This window comes from Dipteris shenzhenensis, chromosome 12 (genome assembly GCF_047967505.1).
Source record: "Dipteris shenzhenensis isolate YYH24624 ecotype China chromosome 12, Dip_SZ_1.0, whole genome shotgun sequence".
NCBI classification, from domain to species: domain Eukaryota; kingdom Viridiplantae; phylum Streptophyta; class Polypodiopsida; order Gleicheniales; family Dipteridaceae; genus Dipteris; species Dipteris shenzhenensis.
In genome coordinates this window covers 490,532-501,309 of record NC_141607.1, presented here as the reverse complement: position 1 = coordinate 501,309, position 10,778 = coordinate 490,532, and the positions used below count along the sequence as shown (strand labels likewise).

General features: G+C 35.5%; 1 long non-coding RNA gene across 2 annotated transcripts; it reads left to right on the top strand.

Annotated features, from left to right (window-relative positions):
• Positions 1-9,285: 9,285 nt before the first annotated feature.
• Positions 9,286-10,545, top strand: LOC147895639 (uncharacterized). Of its 2 annotated transcripts, none has more exons than XR_015541868.1 (4): positions 9,286-9,364; positions 9,556-9,618; positions 9,750-9,873; positions 9,970-10,027. It is a non-coding gene; the product is annotated as an uncharacterized LOC147895639 (long non-coding RNA). The 2 variants fall into 2 exon arrangements; XR_015541867.1 differs by lacking the exon at positions 9,556-9,618 and adding an exon at positions 10,390-10,545 and having other exon boundaries at positions 9,294-9,364; positions 9,756-9,873; positions 9,970-10,026.
• The last annotated feature ends 233 nt before the right edge of the window (positions 10,546-10,778 follow it).

Genomic DNA, 10,778 nt, shown 5'->3' with positions numbered 1-10,778 from the left:
AAAAATGTCATTGATGTTGTGGCTTTGCATCGTTGTTCCTTTATTATTACTTCACTCGAGACCCATCGGGTTTTTAAAGTAGTTTTCTCTCCTACTATCCAAGCTTTAATTGTTCACATATTCTAATCTATCAAATCAAGTCATCTTGACATGCTCAATGATGTAATCTAGTGAGATCTTTGCCATCTTTGAAGACCCGTGTACCAATGGATTCCGCATACATTACATTGATGAATATGATAGGTTAGTTGTAGGTTAGTTAAGGCTAGAGGAGGTAGGCACTATCAAGGAAATACATTTTTGTTGGTTTAAGATTAACTACAACCCCCACAAAATATAACCTTTAGTATATCCCAAACAACCACTGCACTTGTTTTAGTAAATCCCAATCAATAAATCCCAAACAAGGGAAAATGTAAATCCCAAATAGTATACTAATCCCAAATAACCATCGCCCTAGTTTTAGTGACAATGACTGTGCATGACGGACTGACAAAATATGAAAAGGGGAGAGGAGAAGAGTGGAGATGAGGAGAGAGGGCACAGCTAGAGAGCACACCACAAATGACTAATTGTACACTAGATTTAGTTGAAAAAATAGAATATATACAAACCCATTTAGGGTTAGGGTTAGGGGATCTAACCCTTTCCTTTATAGCACTCTATAAGGTTATTGCTATGCACATATGATCACGTGATGGTGCTATGCACACATGATCACATGATGTTGAGCATGAACTCTCAACACCTTCCCTCAAGATCAACATCATGAAGTAGGCCTTCCCTCAAGATGATGATTCTGGAAAATCGAAGAAGGGCTGAGCATTACATTCCATCACACACCTTTAATGGGAATGTTCTTCCTCTGCATCAAACCAAGAGCTAGTCGGTGTTTCTCAAATAGCTCTTTATCGAGTGGTTTGGTAAAGATGTCTGTAATATTTTATTTGCTATCACAATGCTGCAATGTGATGTCACCAAGTAACACTCTTTCTCTGATGAAGTGTTCTTTGACATCAATGTGCTTTGTCCTGGAGTGATATACTGGATTTTTGGCCAATGCTTGAGCCGATTGATTATTATAGTATATTGTTGTTGGCTTTGACTCATCAAAGTAATCTGTTTCTGACAATAGTCTTCTGAGCCATATAGCCTCACATGCACCTGTAGTGAGTGCTCTATATTCTGCTTCAGTCGAAGACGAAGAAACAGTTGGTTGTTTGTTTGACAACCATGATATAGCACCTTGACCAAGGAAAAATGCATATCCCTGTGTCGATCTCCTGGTCTCACGATCTCCGGCATAGTCACTATCACAGTATCCATGCAACCATGGATGGAATTCCTCTGTATTCTATCCCAAACTATCTTGTACCTCTTATATATCTCAAGACTCTTTTGGCTGCATTCCAGTGAGACCGTTTTGGATTTGCCATAAACTGTGCTAGTGAGCTTACTGCATAACAAATATCTGGCCGTGTGATTGTCAGATATATAAGAGATCCAATGGGCTGCCTGTAGAGTGCCTGTAGTATCTGTAATTGACTGTAGGCTTTTCTGAATCTTTAGTAAGTTTCAAACTTTGTTCCATGGGAGTGGCTGCAATCTTGCAATCTGCCATATGAAACTTCTTCAGGAGACTATCAACAAACTTGAGCTGACTCATGAATGTGCTATCTGAATCTCTTTAGAACTCAATTCCAAGACAATAGTGCATAAGTCTAAGATCTTTCATGTCAAACCCTGTAGATAAGTCTTGTTTCAATTTTTGATGAAGCTATCCTTGCTTCCTGTCACAATCAGATCATCTACATACAAAAGTGCAATAGTAATGTCTTCCCCTGACTTTTCTTGAGATGGCAAACCTTATTCTCCTTTCTTGGTTCAACATAACCTGTTGGTTGCTGCATGTAGACTTCCTCGTCTGGATAACCATTGAGAAATGCATTCTTGACATCAAGCTGATACATATTCCATTTGCTGAGTGTCACTAGTGATATCAAGAACCATATGGAATCCATCTTTGCTACTGGAGCATAAGTCTCATCATAGTCCTGACCATATTGTTGTGCAAATCCTTTTGCAACTAGTCTGGCTTTGTATCTCTGAATACTTCCATCTGGATTGTACTTCACTTTGTATACCCATTTGTTTGCTATGGCCTTCTTTCCTAGTGGAAGGTCACATAATTCCTAAGTATTATTCTTATACAAAGCATCCATTTTTTCATTCATAGCAGTTTGCCATTTTGGCTTGTCTACTGTGTCTTCGAAGTACAGTAGCTCTTCTGTAGCCATGATGGTAGTCATTAGAGCATAGTTGGTGGTTTCCACCTGAATTGCTTTGCCTTTCTGAGCATATGTCAATCTGGCTGGTGGTCTGCTTTCCCTAGTAGACCGTCTGAGCTGTTGTGGCTCTGCTTGGGGTGTTGCTAGCAATTCTTGCTCTTCTTCATCAACCTGTTCTGTAGATGACTGTGGAGTCGATGCTTCTATCTCCTGTGTAGGTGAGGTTTTCCATTCTGATTCCTCATCAAAGATTACATCTCTGGAGATAATGTCTTTGTGGTTGATGGGATCATACAATTTGCATGCTTTGCTTTCTTCACTGTAGCCAACCATGATGCATTTGCATGACTTTGCATCCAATTTCCTGCGATGATCATCATGTATGTGGGCATATGCTATGCAACCAAATATGTGGAGATGCCCAATGTGTGGCTTGTGTCCAGTGAATGCTTCATAAGGAGTCAAACCCTGTATCGGTTTGGTAGGAAGCTGATTAAGCAAGTAGTTTGCTGTAGCTATTGCTTCTTCCCAATACTGATTTGGAAGATGCTTTTCACTAAGCATTGCTCTAGCACTGTCTGCTAAAGTCCCATTCTTCCTTTCAGCTCTTGCATTCTGCTGAGGAGTATCTGCATGATGTGAATTGTCTTCGAATGCCGTGATTTCTACAAAAGTTCATGAATGCTAAAGACATGTATTCACCTCCTCTATTTGATCTCCCCTTATGTTCCCCAATCATGTATGAATTCTCTATGGACTGCTATATGCTAATTTGGAGTGATGGGAATCACTATATGGAACAATATATGAGTTTCGGAGTGGATTTGGTTGCCTTATGTAGCCCAATCATGTAACATGAATTCTTTATGGACTACTATATTCCAATTTAAAGTGATATATGGGCTGCAATATTCAGTTTTGGAGTGAATTTGGTTCCTTTATGTTGCCCAATCATGTGTGAATTCTCTCTGGACTACTAAAATCTAATTTGGAGTGATGAGAAATACTATATGCATTGCAGCACCTCAGTTTTAGCCAGCCTTATGTTGCCCAATCCTCTCTAGGCTACTATTGCTATGAATTCAAAGTTATGTTTTTAAATAAATTATGAGCTGCTTGTAGGGTTAGCTTTGAGTAAAATCCAGGAGTAGCAAGGAAATCAACAAATTTCAAGAAAGGTTTGCATAATATCTTCTTCATGCAACACTTGCATAGTTGTAAAAAGAATTGTATTTGGGGATATTAAGATGTGCCTCGTGCTTTACAGTATATTATCTATCATTGCTCTTTTATTTGCAGATTGTCGGTGATTTTGAGTAGATTTCTCTTTGAACAATTATCAACATGCAACAGAAAAATGAAGCCAAGCATGGATATGAAATTGTGGAGATCCTTCCACGTTTTACGGATGGTTTGCACACTTGAAATGCTTGAAAATATCTTTTTCTTGAAGTACTTTGGTCCTGTATGTCAAATGTAGCTCAATTGCTAAGGTTCAGGTAGTATTTGATAAGCTATGACTTTGAAAGTTTGTGTCATGGACTGTCTTCATTTTGCAAGCTATGCTGGATGCAGCCCTAGTCAAGAACCTGGATATGAGATGATGGACATCCTTACAGGTTTTACTAATGGTTTGCACACATAAAATTCTTGAAAAATATATTTTTCTTGCGAGCTCCACCTGGCCACCACCAAAACCGAGTGCCTTTGTGCCACCACTCTCGCTCTTGCCATCGTCTAGTACGAGGCTTGCATGCAGTCTACCAACACCGCCCTCTACTAATGTCAATGTGTCATCGATGCTGCCCTTTATGAGCGGCAATGCTCTATCGATTCCCACAAGTCCACAACTGAGGCTACCCTCTATGTTGCCATGAAGGAGGCAAATGCCAAGCTTTATGCTTGCAAGCAAGTGTCCGTGGGTCTCCTCGCCATGGTCGAGGTCCAAGCTACTTATGCGCATACAATGCTCAATGCATTTGTAGGCAACACCTCTACCCTCTAGGACTACCTCCTCCTCGATCGTTGTGCTTGCCAAGACATGGGCCTGTATCAATGCAGATGCCATCTAAGGACTCAACCCAAAGATCTCTATTTGGTCCACATCAGATGCATGTGGGAAATCTAAATCTAACATTGGGGGGATGCATTAAATGGCAAACATCTTCAAAACAATCCCCTCACTATTTACTACAATCAAGGAACAAATAGGTGTTTCCCCTCTTCCTTGGCTTGCAACTCTACCAAGTGATCAAGATGATGCTAGAGCATAACCTGTACTTGCTAGATGTGTGCTCTTTAGGGGGGACCTACGTTACTCAAGTGTGTACTTATTAAGTTCGGTCCAATGCAATAAGCATTATCACTATGCCTAGTATTTATAAATGAAAAATCTTTCAAGTCACCTCATCTCCATTGGTTGAATTAAAAATTTGCTATTTCCTATTTTGATTGTACATATTCTTTCTAAATTTTAGAATCATGTATGTGCTACCCTTTAGTCTATTCTTTATTCATAACAATCACACCATGCACTCATTTATTACAAATTTATTTTATGATAGCTGGTTTGATCATCCACCTGTAATATTGTTAAGGTAGAACTCATGAGGGGTTGGCCAGGCAGCTCACCATGTTTTTCAAGACATGGTCCCTATCAATGCCGATGCCATCCAAGGGCTTAACCCAAAGATCTCTATTTGGTCCACCTCAAATACGTGTGGAGGATCTAGTTCTAGCAATGGGATGCATGAAATGGCAAACATCTTCAAAACAATTCCTCCATTATTTATCACAATCAAGGAACAAACGGGTGTCTCTCCACTTCCTTGGCTTGCAACTCTACCAACTCATCAAGATGACGCTAGAGCATAACCTTTACTTATCATGTGTGTGTCCATTAGGAGGGGCCTACTTACAAAGTTGGTGTTATCCTAGCTTGCTCATTATGCTCGGTGCATCACAATAAAACTTATCACTATAGCTAAGTATTTACACATGGCATAATCTTTCAAGTCACATCATCTCCACAGGTTGATTTAAAAGTATACTACTTCTTCCTACTTTGATTGTACATATTTCTTTCTAAATTTTAGAATCATGTTTGTGCTACCCTTAAGTCTATTCTTTCTTTAGAACTAGCACACCATGCACTCATTTATTACATTTTTATTTGTGATAGCTAGTTTGATCATCTAGCTGTAATATTTTGTTAAAGGGCATGTACCTCACTTTTTATGCATCCACATAGAACTCATTTTAGCTACACTACCATATAAGTGAATCCACATGCCATCCCACTCACACCTTTTGTCCACTTTTTGTGCCTCACTTCTTCGTCATTTACTGACCTTTCCTTTTAACTTGCTCTAACTATGTTTGTTGACGTGTTTTCCAACACACCCCACGAAACACTTGCACTAGATTCAAAATTTGGTTTCCCCTCTTTCTCACATTGCAATGTGCATCCATTATGATGCAATGTGCATGCATTGTTATGACAATATCTATTTTTTATGTTCTATTTATATTTACATTCCTTCATGAAGAAAAGTTGTGTGAAGAACTAGTGGAGATTTGGCTTTCTTTTAGGTTGTGGTGTGTTTGTTGTGAAATGAGTTGTGTTTTACTCAGATATGTTATGTGTGCTGGCATTTATATAGTCTAGATAATGCCTAAACAAAGAGGACATCGACTCAATGAGTATAGCTAGCTAAGTGGCGTTAATATACTCGTCAAAAGAGGAAAAACAAAATGTAAAAAAATTGCAAATTAAAATGAATTCAAACTATCATCCCAATTGATTCATAAGAGTAATTTTATACAAATGAATTATTTCATAAAAGTAAAGCCTTAATCAACTTTTATTCATATGAAGATAATGTAAAATATATAGAAATCGAGCCCCTCCTTATTATTCTTACAAATACCTATTAGCCTTAGGCTACCCTTCTACCTTTTAGATTCGTCCCTTGGCCTGTTAACCAATCACTCATCAAGTAAAATCTCTAATCTCGTACCATACAAAAATGTTTGAATTTGGGTATTGACTTGTGTATGTTGTTTTTAGCATCTTAGTACCATTCTATTCCATGTAGCTTTGCTTTTCGAGCTACGTATTAATTTTTGTTTTTTAATGATTAATGTTTAAATATCTCAACTGACACCAGTCCTATTTTGGATAATGCATTGTAAGTTTAGGATTGTTCGTGATCCTAAATTGGCATTCTACCATATCTTGGATAGTGTGCTAGCTTAGATTGTGTTATGTATAGTCTCAAGCTTGCAATCTATCCTATTATGTGCTACAAATATGGAAGTTGTGATTAGTTGGCCACTCTATCTTAAGGAAAGATAGGGTTCCTAGGTAGTGTGTAACAAAACTAGGAGTTGTGATTAATTGCATGGAAGGTTAAAACTTGGCACTATATCTTAAGGAAAGATAGGGTTTGTTAGGTAGTGTGTTGTTGAAACAAAAGTTGTTATGAGTTGCATGAAAGATTTACACTATTCAAAGTATTTTATTCAACACACATAGTTGACACTTTATCGTTTTATGAGATAATGTGTGGTATGACAAAGGATTGCATCCTCTATTGTCACTCGACCTTAAGGAAAGATAGTACGGTCAAACCTTGCAAATATATAAATATGTATATTTGTTGATACATGCAATCAAGGTACGTTAGGAATTAGATAACTCAAAAATATCTAGTAGCCAAGTGTTGGTGCTAGCCCAAGATGACAAATCCCAAAAGCCCTCTATAGTAGAATGTGATGACCTATTTCACAACGATGCCTAGCTACAAGGTTACATGATGACCAAATACTTGAAATTGTCCAAGGTTGTATTTGGTCGTCATGTAACCTTTAGCTAGGCATCGTCGTGAAATAGGTCATCACATTCTACTATAGAGGGATTTTGGGATTTGTCATCTTGGGCTAGCACTAACACTAGGCTACTAGAGATTTTTTAATTATCTAATTCCTAATGTACCTATCTAATTCCTAACGTACCTATATTGCATGTATCAACAAATATACTCAAAATTATTTAAGATGATATTATGTTTACTAAAACTTATTTAAGATGATATTTCTATTTATCTATTTAAAAGAGATGCTTCGTGAATCTATGCACATGTAGGATTGTGATAGCAAAAGAGTTGCCGAGCCTTCCAACATGAAGGAGATGCTTCATGAATGTACACACATGCAAGATCATGACAACATAGTTGTTGAGTCTTCTCAAATGGAGAAGATACTATCTAGTAATCTATGTTGTGAATACAAAAGTGGCATAGAAATTAATTTATGACACAGCTTGAAGCTTTCGTGGTAATTGTTTTTTTGTCAATAATGCTCAGTTTCATTTCATTACATGTATTATACAATTGGCTATCATTTTTGGAAGTGTTCTAGTGCATACGATGTCTTCAATGTTTGGTATTGAATGTTTGTGGCAATTAACCTTTTGTCAAATATGCTCAATTTTATTCCATTACATGGATTGTATGATGGATTATCATCTTTGGAAGTGTGCTAGTGTATAAGATATCTTCAATGTCTCCATTGTATCATGTCTTCCATTAGCCTTCATTGTGCTTTTCGTATACTATGGTTTTGTAATAAGCATGATTTAATGTGCATACGATGTATTCAATATTTGCTGTTGATTGTTTGTGGAAATTATTTTTTTATCAAATATGCTTGGTTTTATTCGAGTACATGGATTATATGATTGATTATCATCTTCAAAAGTGTTCTAGTTTATAAGATGTCTTCAATCTCTCCATTGCATCATGTCTTCCATTAGCCTTGGTTGTGCTTGGTTGTGCTCTTCATGTCCTATGGTTTTGTAATAAGCATGACTTAATGTGCATACAATGTCTTCAATGTTTGGTGTTGAATGTTTGTGGCAATTAAATTTTAATCAACTATGCTCAGTTTTATTTCACTACATGGATTGTATGATTGATTATCATCTTCGGAAGTGTTCTAGTACATAAGATGTCTTGAATCTCTCCATTGCATCATGTCTTCCATTAGCCTTGGTTGTGCTTTTCGTATCCAGTGGTTTTGTAATAAGCATGATTTAATGTGCATATGATGTCTTCAATGTTTGGTGTTGAATGTTTGTGGCAATTCAATTTTTATCAACTATGCTCAGTTTTATTCCACTACATGGATGGTATGATTGATTATCATCTTGGGAAGTGTTCTAGTGTATAAGATGTCTTCAATCTCTTCATTGCATCATGTCTTCCATTAGTCTTGGTTGTGCTCTTCATATCGTATGGTTTTGTAATAAGCATGATTTAATGTCCTTATGATGTCTTTAATGTTTGGTTTTTAACGTTTGTGGCAATTAATTTATTATCAAATATGCTCAGTTTATTCCACTACATGGATTCTATGATTGATTATCATCTTCAAAAGTGTTCTAGTGTATAAGATCTCTTCAATATCTCTGTTGCATCATGTCTTCCATTAGCCTTGATTGTGCTTTTCATATCCTATGGTTTTTTAATAAGCATGATTTAATGTGCATACGATGTCTTCATTATTTGGCATTGAATGTTTGTGGCAATTAGTTTTTTATCAAATATGATTAGTTTTATTCCACTATATGGATCATACAATTGATTATCATCTTCATAATTGTTCTAGTGTATAAGATGTCTTTAATATCTCCATTGCATCAGGTCTTCCATTAGCCTTAATGATTGTGCTTTTCATATCCTACGGTTTTGTAATCAGCATGATTTAATTATTCAACATGCTTAGTTTTATTCCAATGCATGTAGTATATAATCTATTATAATTTTTCTGAAGTGTTCTAATATGCAAGATATCTTCAATGTTTGATGTTGAACTTTTGCATTCTTCATATATGTGCTACCTAGTAGCTTTTATCATTTTGAATCCTTGAGTTTTTGAGATTACATGTTGTGCTAACTCTTATTTATTTACTCATCATATTTGTATTTATCTTTGTGAAGGAGGTGCATAATGAATCAATTCACATGGAGGATCATGACAACATTAGAGTTGTGGACTCTTTTTACATGGATAAGGTATTGCCATCTAGTCTTATGGTGTGAATAAAAAAATGGCAAAGAAAGTTATAATCTTATATTTGCTTCTAGATTAATAGCATAAATCTCATTGTCATTTAATTTCTTAACACATCCATTTGAGTTTCCATGATGATTTTAAAGAATTAGAGTTTCATTATTTTGAGTTGGATGGACATAAATTTTTATAGGATGATGAGACACTTACCCATATGGATCACAAGAGTGACATGGATGGATCTTTTGTGAATGAGGTACTTAGTAGCTTTGCATGTTCAAATTTTGAGCGATTTTGAATGTATATTTTCATTGCATGTTTTCATCTTTTCAAGGTTGTGTTGAAAGAGATTCTTACATTCATTAATTTATACCTTTTGTAATTTAGTTGTAGGATGATTATTACAAGAGTGTAGAAAATGGGACACTATTTCCAATGTGTGGTTCATTTTTTCAACTTCTTCAAGTATGGATAGAATTGACATGCCCCACAAAATTCATCATATATGCAGGTAAGCATGTTACAATGTTTGCCTTTCTAGGTTAGTCATCTTCTTAATTGATGTAATTATTTCTTAGTATACTTTGTGTTGTTATTTTCTTTCTAGAATAAGAAATTAAAGCAACAAAAATCAAGTAGTCAAAAGAGTCAACAACCTATCAAGGTATGCAATGATGTTTGCATTTCACTTAGTTTTTATATTATAAAGTATAGAATAAAGTGTACATCTCTTAGAAAAAGTTTTCTTAACAAAGATATTTGTAAAGATGATTTCATTTTATTATGGTTATGAATTTGATTAAATGTTTGGATTGTGAATGGAGAAGATCCAATGTTGAAAAGTAAAGATTTTGCATAGCCTATTAAGGTGAGATAAAGCATAGTTACTCATGGAGTTTTTAAAAGTCCCATTGAATTACTTAATATTTTTTAGTTGACATTATTATTCTTCTCATTACAAGTGATAAATTAAGATATTTAGACTTGCGTTAAATTTTGATTTACTTTACTTTGTCATTTGTTGCAGGGGTTGGAGTGTAGTAAATTAAGAAATGATACTCATGAAATTCATTAGAGCTAGAACTGTAGATGAGAAGTATAGCCAATCAAAACTTGTTTGGAATTGCATAAAGAGTAAGAAGAAAGGTTCAAATGTCATTGGAAGTGACAAGGATTATCATTCCATGAGAGAGGACGTAGTAGAATGGCTTTTGTTAGAAGGCAAAATAGCCATTTAAAATCATAGAGCACCAATTTTGCATCTTGATGATGTAGAATTGGTATAATTATAACATTTTTAACATTTATTTTTCCGAGACTTTTCCATTGAGAGTAATATTTAATTAAACTCATACAGGTTATATATTTTTAAGATTAACTTTGTTCAAATAATATTTTTTCAAGATTGAAATTAAT